At 32.1% G+C, this 11,354-nt stretch overlaps 1 long non-coding RNA gene across 1 annotated transcript; it reads right to left on the bottom strand.

Moving 5' to 3' along the window:
• Nucleotides 1-8,121: 8,121 nt before the first annotated feature.
• On the bottom strand, nucleotides 8,122-10,865 carry LOC125673180 (uncharacterized). Its single transcript, XR_007369293.2, has 3 exons — nucleotides 8,897-10,865; nucleotides 8,618-8,688; nucleotides 8,122-8,388 (listed from the first exon to the last, which is right to left on the bottom strand). It is a non-coding gene; the product is annotated as an uncharacterized LOC125673180 (long non-coding RNA).
• Between the last annotated feature and the right edge of the window lie 489 nt (nucleotides 10,866-11,354).

Below are 11,354 nucleotides of genomic sequence, written 5' to 3'. Positions count from 1 at the left end.
TGTTGGTATAATTTTCATAACTAATCTGGTCTTAGATCTTCTGTATATCGAGTCGTTGATATCACTTAACCATTTTTTGATAAATTGGTCTTGTAACCTTTTGTTATAAATGTATGTTATGTTTTCACGCGCTATGCTAGTCATACTCTGTTATAACTGATATGTGACCAGGCGCGTAGCTGCCCATACACAAGTACGCAACTGCGAACACATCATTTGAGAGAGAGAAATGCCTGCCGTTAAAATAGATGTGCCTCAAAATATAATTTCGATTTATAATATAATAAACATCATAACTAATCTCCATTCAATCAAATTCATAAAATCCTTTTTCTAATCATCAACATCATATCGAATGTACATCAGATATGTGCATAAAGTAGACGGCTTTAGGATACTTTGTTATCAGTAACATTTACTATATATACCAATCAAAATCAACGGCAAAAGTAGACAACACAATTTGTAAAACAAATGTACAGTCAGTCTAAGTACACATGGTGAGTTGACATTTTTTTTTGTGAATTCTGTTTTGGAAATTGAAAAGAAACCTTGTTTCTATGCACAAAAATAGGTGGTTTCATTGGTAAAACCTAAGCGCTTCCGGGGGCTTCGCCTCCTGGGCCCCCCACCAGGGCTTTCCTATACTTTGTGTACACTTCATTTTCTTTCTGGCTACTCGCCTGGTGACCCATTGGCTTACATTGGTATTGTGCCTTCTGTCCAATCCTATATATATAGGTGTTGTCTGTGTATATACAAATGTACATGAATAAAGTACTCTTCAAATGAAATTAGCCTGTAAAACAATGTGGCAACGAGCAGGGGTCTTTGACTTTTACGTATGTATGTAATAATTGTTATCTGATATATAGGTAAAAATGTTCAGTCTGTTGTGTCTTGTGGGTCTAGGGGCATGTGTCTTTGACATTACAGATTTTATGTAAACATTTCAGTTGGCTTGTAGATGAGGGATGTCACGAACCTTTTTATGTATATTGAGGGATAGACAATGAGGTTATTGACATGCTGGCGCTTTTTGTCTTTGATGAATATAGATCTACGTTATCATGTACAGTGCGCTCTGTATATCAAGTCTCCAATTAGTTTGAATATTTTGTCACTATTTACCAGCTTTTCGTTCAGTTATACAGCAGTTTAGCTATACAGCGGTTCAGTGTTCTGAAATCAACGAAGAACAACCCTCAGCAAACGCCATCCATTGTGTTTTGAGATTGGGAAATATTGTTTTTGTTCAGTTTTGAGTTTACTACAGTTGTATAAAGGATGATTATCGTGACCTCCTAAGATTAAGAGTAATGACATCTCCAGATATAAAAGTAGTATGGCCATTGCTACCTCTGATTTGAAAACGCCTTTTGATCACGGTGTGTTTTTTCTTCATCACTCATCTTTTTTTTCCATCAGCAATCGAAATACAAAGAGCATAAAACCACTGGTGACCGCTTATTTTTTTTAAACAAACTCTTCTTATGTATCTGAAGCATTAGACAACAGGCATAGTCTATACAAGTCCCTTTTACAGGTATAAAGTCAAAATGGAGCTATATTCAAGAGAAAAAAAGCATTACCAATAAATAAAATATTTGCAATGCAGTCAACGGGAACAAATTCGTTTACATGTGCAATTATTGATGATGACTGTGTATTTACCCACTAAACCATTAATATAACGTCTTGAATATATATACAAGTGACAATCATGTATTTTAAATATCACAAAGTCCTTTGAGTGTACTCGACTAGTTTCTTTAAAATCCCGAAGAAGTAAAGAAACTAATCGAATCTATATATTCCGATTTTTTTCCTCAATAGCCAGTAGGGAATGTGTTAGGTATCTACTTTGTGTCATAGTTTTGTATATAAAAACCAAACATTTGTCATTATGAGACGCATATCAGCTCTTCAAATGTGTCCTATTTATTCGTCCCGATTTATTCGTCATAGTGTAGATCTTGCAATTGGATTGGTCGTTTATTTAATGATAATTTTATTTCCACGCACAGCTAAGATCAGTTACGCTTGCATATTCATGAATAGAATGTTTACATGTAAACCGGATTTTCATAACAGTTTATACAACTGAAATGTTCAGGATTTTCTGTTGAAAAAATTTCCATTTCCATTTATACAAGATATTATACACAGAATAAATGGAACATGTCTGCCTTGCTATAAGCGAGCATAAAATTATCTCTCACAAATGGTGTTGTTATTTTTTCATTTTCCTGGATTAAATGAGTACGCATGTGGTTGATATTGATACCAGTGTACATTGTATATACTAATCCAGAAATAAGTGCAGACAAATCTACACAAGTAGATGTATAAAAAACATCTGATTGAGATATATATATATATATATATATATATATATATATATATATATATATAATGTCAAAAAGTGAATGAAGAAATTGGCACAGTTGTTAAATAATTCAAAAGAATAAAATCCAAAATGATCACATAATAATCAACGATTAGTTCCTGCTAGTACTTTATTATGTGATCATTTTGGTTAGATTTTATTCTTTTAATTATATATATATATATATATATATATATATATATATATATATATATATATATAACATTAAGCTGGTGATGTTTATTGCCATGTTGTTTGTTTAATTTAAAATGCATGAAATATGAAGTTAAGAAAATGAACGACCTTGTTTCTACGGTAAAAGTACGATATGTAAAAATAAACCGTCATCAGTAAGTGACAGAGGTCGTGGTTGTAGACGTTTAACTGTTTTCGGTGTATTGACGTTGTTGGAACAAAATAAAAATAAGAAGGGTAATGTTAATCAGATATATTACGTCAAAACATGTTATTGAGTAAGTCTTTCATTTTCATCCATGCAAAGTAGTGTATATTGTGTGTGGAGTATCACTGGTATGCACGTGCATGTAAGTAGCTGTTCTCTTTGGAAATATCTTCATTGTAATCTCCTAATTCTTATATAGCATTCAATGTCTGTAGAATCACAGCAATGTTGTGTGCCATGCTATACAATTGTGTAGCTATACTTTGAATGTATGATGCAAGACTTACGTCTTCAGCAACAAAGAATTATATTCTTGGAAAATTATCATTCATTTTCTTAGGTCAGAAATATGTCACTAAACTTTCTATGGTTTTTTTTCCACAGAAAGCTTCATCATTATTCATTTCTTTCTACTTAATTAAAATTCCGCATTATGAAGAAAAATACTTTGCTTCATTTTTTTTTCTTGTTACGTAATTTCCCACAGACGATTAATCTCTATTAATTTTAAAATGAAAAATAAGAAATATCATTTTAAGCAGTACTTTTTTTTTACTGTTTTCGTTTCTTCTTCGATGATGTTGTATTTTAACGTATAGAGATAACAATGAACCGTGATTGAATTCGTGTGGAATTCGTCATGATTGATCAAGCGAGTCCATTTAGATATCAGGATTATTAGTCGTCGAATAGATTACTAAAAGGATTACAATGTACCTCATTCTTATCAACCGTACATGTACGTTTTTTAATGTCAATCGATATTTAGTTGACGTAATGTTTTGACTATAAAAATAGATTTATCATTTGAAATTTTAATCTTCAAAAGTTTGTTGATGAGTTAAAAATAATTGAAATGTAAAATATGTGTTAAAGCACTTTGGGCTGTGATATTGCAGAATCTACTAACATCCGGGAAAATGTATGTATTTATTTCATCTGACGTAAATAGTTTATAAAAATGTGTATTACATTATTCACGGAATCTGCAAATTCATTCTCTAAATTTTCAGGTCAATTCTTATGTTTACGTAGTCATTTAATGATCTAAATTCTTTATTCAAATATTTATTTATGAATTTTCTTCCCGAAAATTTTGTACATAATGCATTTAGTGTAAAACTTATACGGTACCAATTTGGATGCACCAGATGCGCATATCGACAAATAATATCTCTCCAGTGATGCTCAAGCCGAAATTTTGGAAATTCGAAATAACAATAAACTTGTAAGAGCTAAAAGGAAAAACAGAATGCCAAAGACTGTAGTCAAATTCGTCTAAGGATCAGAGCATTTAATATTAGAATAAGAAAACTTGCACGTTTGTAAATCAATAGTCATTTATAGCTGAAAGCAACGTACTATGTATGGGTCCGATGGACAGGGTGTTGCAAACATTTGTAAATTCATAGTGTCTGTTTACATGATGAAAGTAAGATGTATATTTAACATACAAATGTTGCTATTTTTTTTTTAAATATTTAGTTACAATAAAATAATATAATTTATTAGTTTGTACAAGATATATAGAAATTCCAGTAACAAATTGGTTCAAGATATAGTCATTATAAGGTACTTATACAAAACAAATTCTGAAGTTATGGAAAATATTTTCAAACGTATTTTGTAGGTGATTGGGGGGATACAAGGGTATTTGTTTACTTTTATCATTTTTCTTTCTTTTAAAGATCCCCATCGATTACAGATATTCATGTTTGTAATCAATTTTAAAATGAATTTTTATAAATGCTTTCATTATATAATTTTCCTGTATTTCGATACATTGTATCTAATAATTGATATCTAAAATGCAAAATAAATAAATAAAAAAAAAATTATATACTCTCAACTTGTTTGTATACCCCCGTCATAAAATGGCGGGAGCATATTGTGCTTTCCGTTTCCGTCCTTCTGTCATTTCGTTTCAATCCGCTTCTGCTCATTATCGCGGCTACGGATGCACATATTCAACTGAAGTTTGATGTATAGGTACATTATGAGAATATCCAGCTGGAGTTCTTTTTGAGGTTATGGTTGAATTATTTTGACAGAGTTGTGTCCCTTGGATTTAGAACATTTCTAACAATTCGGTTTCCCTATATTTCAGCCATATATGGACGTTTTGAATTGAAATTTGGGATATAGATAAGTCACGAGGATACACAGGTCAGCCTTGTATTTCATTCCAACAGAATAATATTTGGCCCCTTGCATTTATAAATTTTTTAACAATTCACAGTTTGCTCTTATTATCTCAGTCAAACCTGGATATTTTGGATTGAATTGTGGGATACAGAAACGTCCTGAAAATTCCTATTTGGTTCCAGTCGAATAATTTTTGGAAGAACATAGAAAAAATTTAAACAATTTACCGTCATCGCTGATTATCTCGGTCATACAAGGATTTTGAGTTGAAATTTGGAATATGGGTGTATCACGAGTGGGATAACTTTTGACAGAGTTATAGCCCTTAGACGGGGAATCCATGTCGCTACAACACACGCAGTTCTATTTGTTGAGTTAACATTCTGTTTTATCTGACAATCACGTTACTCTTCCTTTCGGTTATTTGAATTCCTGTACATTTCACTGAAAATGTGGTACATAGATGCCTATATTTCACAACTCCCCCCCCCCTCTCTATTGTAGAATGGCATACACTTTACTTATTTAGTGAATAGAGGTAATGGAAATGTATTTATTAAAATGGAATAAATTTTATCAAAGATATCTGTGTATTTCAATAATTAGTATTGCAAATGTTGCATTTTTGAATAATTCTATATTTTTATTGAAGCTGTAATCATTTCCAGTTTACTTTTCTTCATATCTTTTTCTGTTTGGGTTTAAAGTTTTGATTAGAAATTTATGTTTAAATACATATTCATTTGTTCGTGTGTTTTCTTGTTAAGGTGCATAAAAGTTGTTTTTAAAAATTCGATCTAATTTGTTCATTTTTTAAGATTATTTCTCAAATTAAAACTTAAATATTTTACAAATCAAAAATTGAAGGTAGCGAGTTTCTTTACCAAGAGCACAAAGAAAAAGCCGTGAGTCTTTTGTATTGAATCTTTAAAAGTGTTATGGTAGGTGTTGACATAATACAAGAACCCTCACTGCTGATTCGCCTTAATTGTCTAGCATAGGTCAGAAAATGTGGAGTCTATGCATGAATAATAAATTCTGGAAGGGACGCAAAACTCTAAACAAATTCAGTTCAGTTCATTCCCTCAAACCATTATTGGTACGTGAGATACAATTGTAACATATGTACAGTAATAAATAAACCTAGTCAGAGGTACCATGTATAAAAAGAGACATGACAAAAACTAAATCTAAATCTGGGAATCAAGGAGGACAGACATCATCATAAATTTTCAAAATAAACATAGTTTTTTTTTTCAACATTTTTTTTTCTTTTTGAGTTGACATTAGTTCAGTAAATTTAATAACATTGGATCTTTGCCTAGACAATCTTTTCGTATATCAATTAATGCTTTGCATTCTAGAATATATTGAAACTCGTCAGCATTTTGAGCATTATTACACAGTGTGCAAAATCTTTCACAAGATTTTCCAATGCCATCTCCCAATCTTTACTGGTAGTTGATGATATGTACATGTAGCACAAAATTTTAAAAATATATTTTTGAATTTCGGAGATAACTAATTTATATAATTTTCAAAACTAATATCAAATGTTTCAAAATGTTTTGTCAATATTTCTTAAAATTCCTAATGAGTTTACAGATTAGTGTTTCATAAATTTGTTTAATTAAGTTAGATGTATGAATCTAAATCCAGTTCTTCATTACCGCTGTTTGACATGTTTTGATGTTGTATACTAGTAAGCCACAAAAACGAATAAGACAATGCAGTTTTGACTTCATTTAGCGCAACCTTCTAGCAGGTATAACTTTTTGTTTTCCCCAAAACTGGTGACGTTTCTACACGAGTGAAAAATTCTCGAATGGGACGTAAAACAATAAACAACCGTTTGCTAAAGTGGCAGTGCTCACAGACATTATTAATGTCTATAATGCTAGAAAATACGTGGGTAGTATTTCTTATTTAAGACATTATACATTTTTGATATGTAAATCTGAAATGTTGTATTTATCCAATGAAATATTTAACGAACAGGGCCTATAAATTTTGCAATAAAAACAAACCGTAAAAAAAAAACTAATTTAATTTTCATTCTATTGAAATCTTTATAACATCCCTAAACAAATACTACTCTTAACCTGTTTTGTAAAGATAAACAAACAAGTTCAACAACTTGTCTTTTTATATTACTGGCTTTTATCGACTCGGATATTTGCACTAAGGTTTAATGACGTCAGAGGAACCCGGAGGAAACCCACGTGTCCAAGTGGACAACCAGATAACATTCTAGAAATATTACTGATGAAAAGTCTTTATAATTCAATTAATTTAAAAAATCCAAGACTTGTTACATTTTTACAGTGTTGATAGATCTATCATTAGCACTGAAATGTCAGTCTACTCTCATTAATTGGAATCTCGGGCTTAAGGTGTGGTTCTAAGGAAATTCTAAGAAAATATTTTTTTTTCATTTATTTCTTAGTTTATGTCCATATGTCACTATTATAATCCTTACCTTTACAAAAAAATTTGCTTGAAAATAATTTTACCATTTCTGAGAAACACTGAAGTTCTTTCACATATGGTAAGCTCACGTTTTTTATATTGATTTGGGTATTAATTAGATTACAACTCTTTGTGTATTTCACTTTCTTGTCGCCATGTGTAGACTTGCGAAGATGCAAGTATAGACAATGAGGAGGGGGGGGGGGGGTGGGGGTGTATCTACCTACAAACGTATCTTAGCCCTCTTCTTTTTACCGTAATGGAATTTTCAGTCATGATTTCAATCTTTTTATTTCTAATATACAATATCGTCGTTAATTCATGATAATAAATATCCTTTGGAAATGACTTGAACCCGAATCATAGGGGGTCGTGAAATATAGTCGACATTTTTCATAACAACCATAATTGACAGAGAGAGAGAGAGAGAGAGAGAGAGAGAGAGAGATTCTATATCGCACGAGTAGTGCCTGAAATTATCGCACCGATAGATTTTGCAAAGATTCTCAGTCTTACGATTGCATTTATCACATAATGGCAACCAATATATTAAATTCAAAGTTGTAAACGTTCCAACAGCTTTGTATTATAAAATCTAAATATTCCCGAGGATGTCTAATGCTTCATTCAGTATATCCATATAAACACGACCTATCAAGTACCACGCATCTCGACACTTATACATACCGGTATACTGAAATAACACAAAAGGACGTTAAGGGTTTCGCACTTTTATTATAAAAATAATCATAGTATCAAAAAAGCAACAACTTGGCACTTGGATGGATTCATCAACAAACTCAAAACATTGCATAACAAATAGTCGGTAAAATTGAAATAATGTTAATCTACTTCAAGAGTAATAAATACAATGTCCGATGATATGAAATGAAACTTCTCGTATGGAATTCTCCTCCTGGTATTATCTCATCGTGTCCACACGTCCTTTCAAAAAATCGTAGTCTCCTATATGGAAATGAAACTGAAGAAGAAAAAAAGAAATACTAAATAATTCTATTTTTTTTCTCCTCTATAAAACGCATTTCTTTATTCCCAATAAAACTGTAGTAAATCATGATGTATATTTTACATTCTGTGGTCTACATAAAAAATTGGTTTCTATGTACTTGATATGTATATGCTTATTTATATTCAGATTGTATGAATGAGTTAGACGATCATCATATGTATATCAAATGAAATTTACTTACCATACAAATTATGATTTGCATAGGACAATGCTTCGTTTTCCTGCTGTGCCAAAGCTTATCGAATTCCCTGGCTGCAATTAAAATAAGAAGTAAAACAGTACTTTTTAACATTAAAAGTTCATATATCTACAGTTTTAATTAAGGTAAAAAAAATTCACTGCTTTCTAAAAAATATAGTTACCCTGCGAAAGAGAATTTAACTATATTTTTTAAAACAAGTCTCATTTTTAGTTTTATTTCAAATATTAGATGTACACACGTAAAAGCACATAGACTTACCACACTTCAATCCATCAGTGATTTTCGTTTGTTTGCATCCCCCCGTGTATGAAATTTTATAATCCATTGGTGCTGTGTGTACTATACTGACAGTTGCAGAAACGACTAATATGAAAATTATAGCAAAGGCTGGTAATGAGCTGGGAAAGGTCTGCATCATGAATATTCACAAATTCCCTCACACCGTTCTCTCGAAATGAGGTCTTCACCTAATGTGATGTCCATGTTGAATGAACGGTCTATTTATAGTTGCGAACCTTCGGTGTGTAGTGTACGAGGTGTGACCGTCCGTCCAATGACAACGCTTCTTACACCTAGTCGTTGTTTTACGTGACGTGCATCATTCATGCGAAGGCTCATTCCGATCGTCAAAGAGTCAAACATTCTATTACACAGAAAGATGACTTTGTAAGCAGATGTGTAAACAAATCAATTTTTCAATACTCCATGTGCTCTATCCATTGTTTAAAGTGCACGATTACATCACCGCAATATTTCTAAAAAACAATAGATGTCTTATTATCACTGCATAAAAAAAATAAAACAGTATGAAACTCGTTTTGAACACGGCTTCACCCCCCGGAAGTCTGAATATCGTCTGCGCAAAAAATGAATATTTGTGAGATGAAAGGAGGACGACAAAATCGGTGAAACGACAGAGACGCAAATGTGGAATTTTCCAGTAACATTTCCTAATTCAAACACATATTGTTCAATACTACCGATGTGTTGAATGATACAACAAACTGTGGTCTATTTTCGTAACAAGTACAATTCATAAACTGCATTGATTTTTCCTCATCCTCCATGCACTCAATTACACATTGAACCCGGAACCATGTCCTCTAATATCTGAATGGGAGTCTTTTTGAATTGTTAAAAAGCCACTACGACGTATATACATAAACACCAGCATATTTTATTTTATTACATTCACAATTACTTGATAATAATTGCATTAATCCATATTCATGTGAAATAATGTAGAATACTATAATAAACATTTTAATGACCCGTTGTGCGGCTTCTTCGCGCATAGACTGCATGTATATATCAATACAGACGCGTTGATTCATTATTTACAATGTCCCGCATCTCGTGGTTTTTTTTATTTATTTAAAAAAAATGCTCTCAATGTCTTCATAGTATATTTTTTCAGTGTGCAAATTGGCTCGTAAATAATTGTAGCTAAAGTTGTACCTAATTAACACATGTAATTTGTATAGGAGATGGATTTAGTTCAACCGCAACCTGCTCTGCACTCTCTGGCCGTGTTTGTGTGGTTTGGGTTAACTGATAGTTTGTAGAAAGGAAGATACATGATGATTTAATGTACTTTTAATGTTTAGATATTCGTGGTTAATTTGCCCTTGAGTATGTGAATAAGGAAATGATAAATCTCTATTCAAATAAAAGATTTTGAGAACGCTGTGAAGATTTGAATGCGGTAGAGCGGAAGCATATAGAATTGTCCATTAAGTGACACCCATTGATTACAGCACATCTGCACCATTCGGAGAAAAAATATAACCCACGTTCTCCTTTCTAACCTTTATGTGGTAATCAACGTACAATGTATATATTCAATATTCAATATTCACTGTGTATATTCAATATTCATTCAGACAGTTATGTTGAGTTAAGAGTTAATTACAATCTAGTGCTTTATAAAGATATTCCAGGTGCAATATGCATCATAATATGCACAATCCTCTTAAATGGACGTCAAATAAATGTAACATATCTTCTCTCCTTTTTCAATGACCGAGTAGCAATCTCACACCGTAGTAAGATAAGCCATTTTTTTTAAATGGTCTAGATGGTCGGTCGGTCTAGTGTGCTGTTCAAACGCAGCTGCTGAACGGGACGCGAGTTGAACCCCGGACTGAGGCGAAAGAGGGTATCCATCTGCATGTATATAGTGAATTTAGCACATCTCTCTCTCTCTCTCTCTCTCTCTCTCTCTCTCTCTCTCCTCCTCCTAGGCACCTGATCCCACCTCTGGTATATCCAGGGGTTCGTGTGTTTGCCCAACTCTCTAATTTGTATTCCTTAAAGGAGTTATGCGATTGATCACCGTTCGTTATCTTCACCTCTCATTATGTTCAAGAATTTTGATGAATATGGCATGACAAAGATTGTCCATTTAATTTACAAAAATATCAGATTTATGTCATAAGTCCCTTTTTATATTGTTTTTCCTAATTCATGTAAGATTGTATTGTATGGGAAATGTATGCAGTCATCTGTTTCATCATCAACTGAACGTGTATTCAAAACATACGATTTCCTAAAAACTGAAATAGAAATACATGTTTTGTATATTTAATGATTGTGTAAAATATCATGAAAATCGACCGTTCAGTTTTTAAAACTCATTTAAATCACAGTTCTCATTTGAACCCCCACTTCCTTATAAGGTGCATAAACGTGTGTACGTGATATATACAGATATGTA

The sequence above is a fragment of the Ostrea edulis genome, chromosome 3, assembly GCF_947568905.1.
Source record: "Ostrea edulis chromosome 3, xbOstEdul1.1, whole genome shotgun sequence".
Lineage (NCBI taxonomy): Eukaryota > Metazoa > Mollusca > Bivalvia > Ostreida > Ostreidae > Ostrea > Ostrea edulis.
This window is presented reverse-complemented; position numbering and strand designations above follow the sequence as displayed.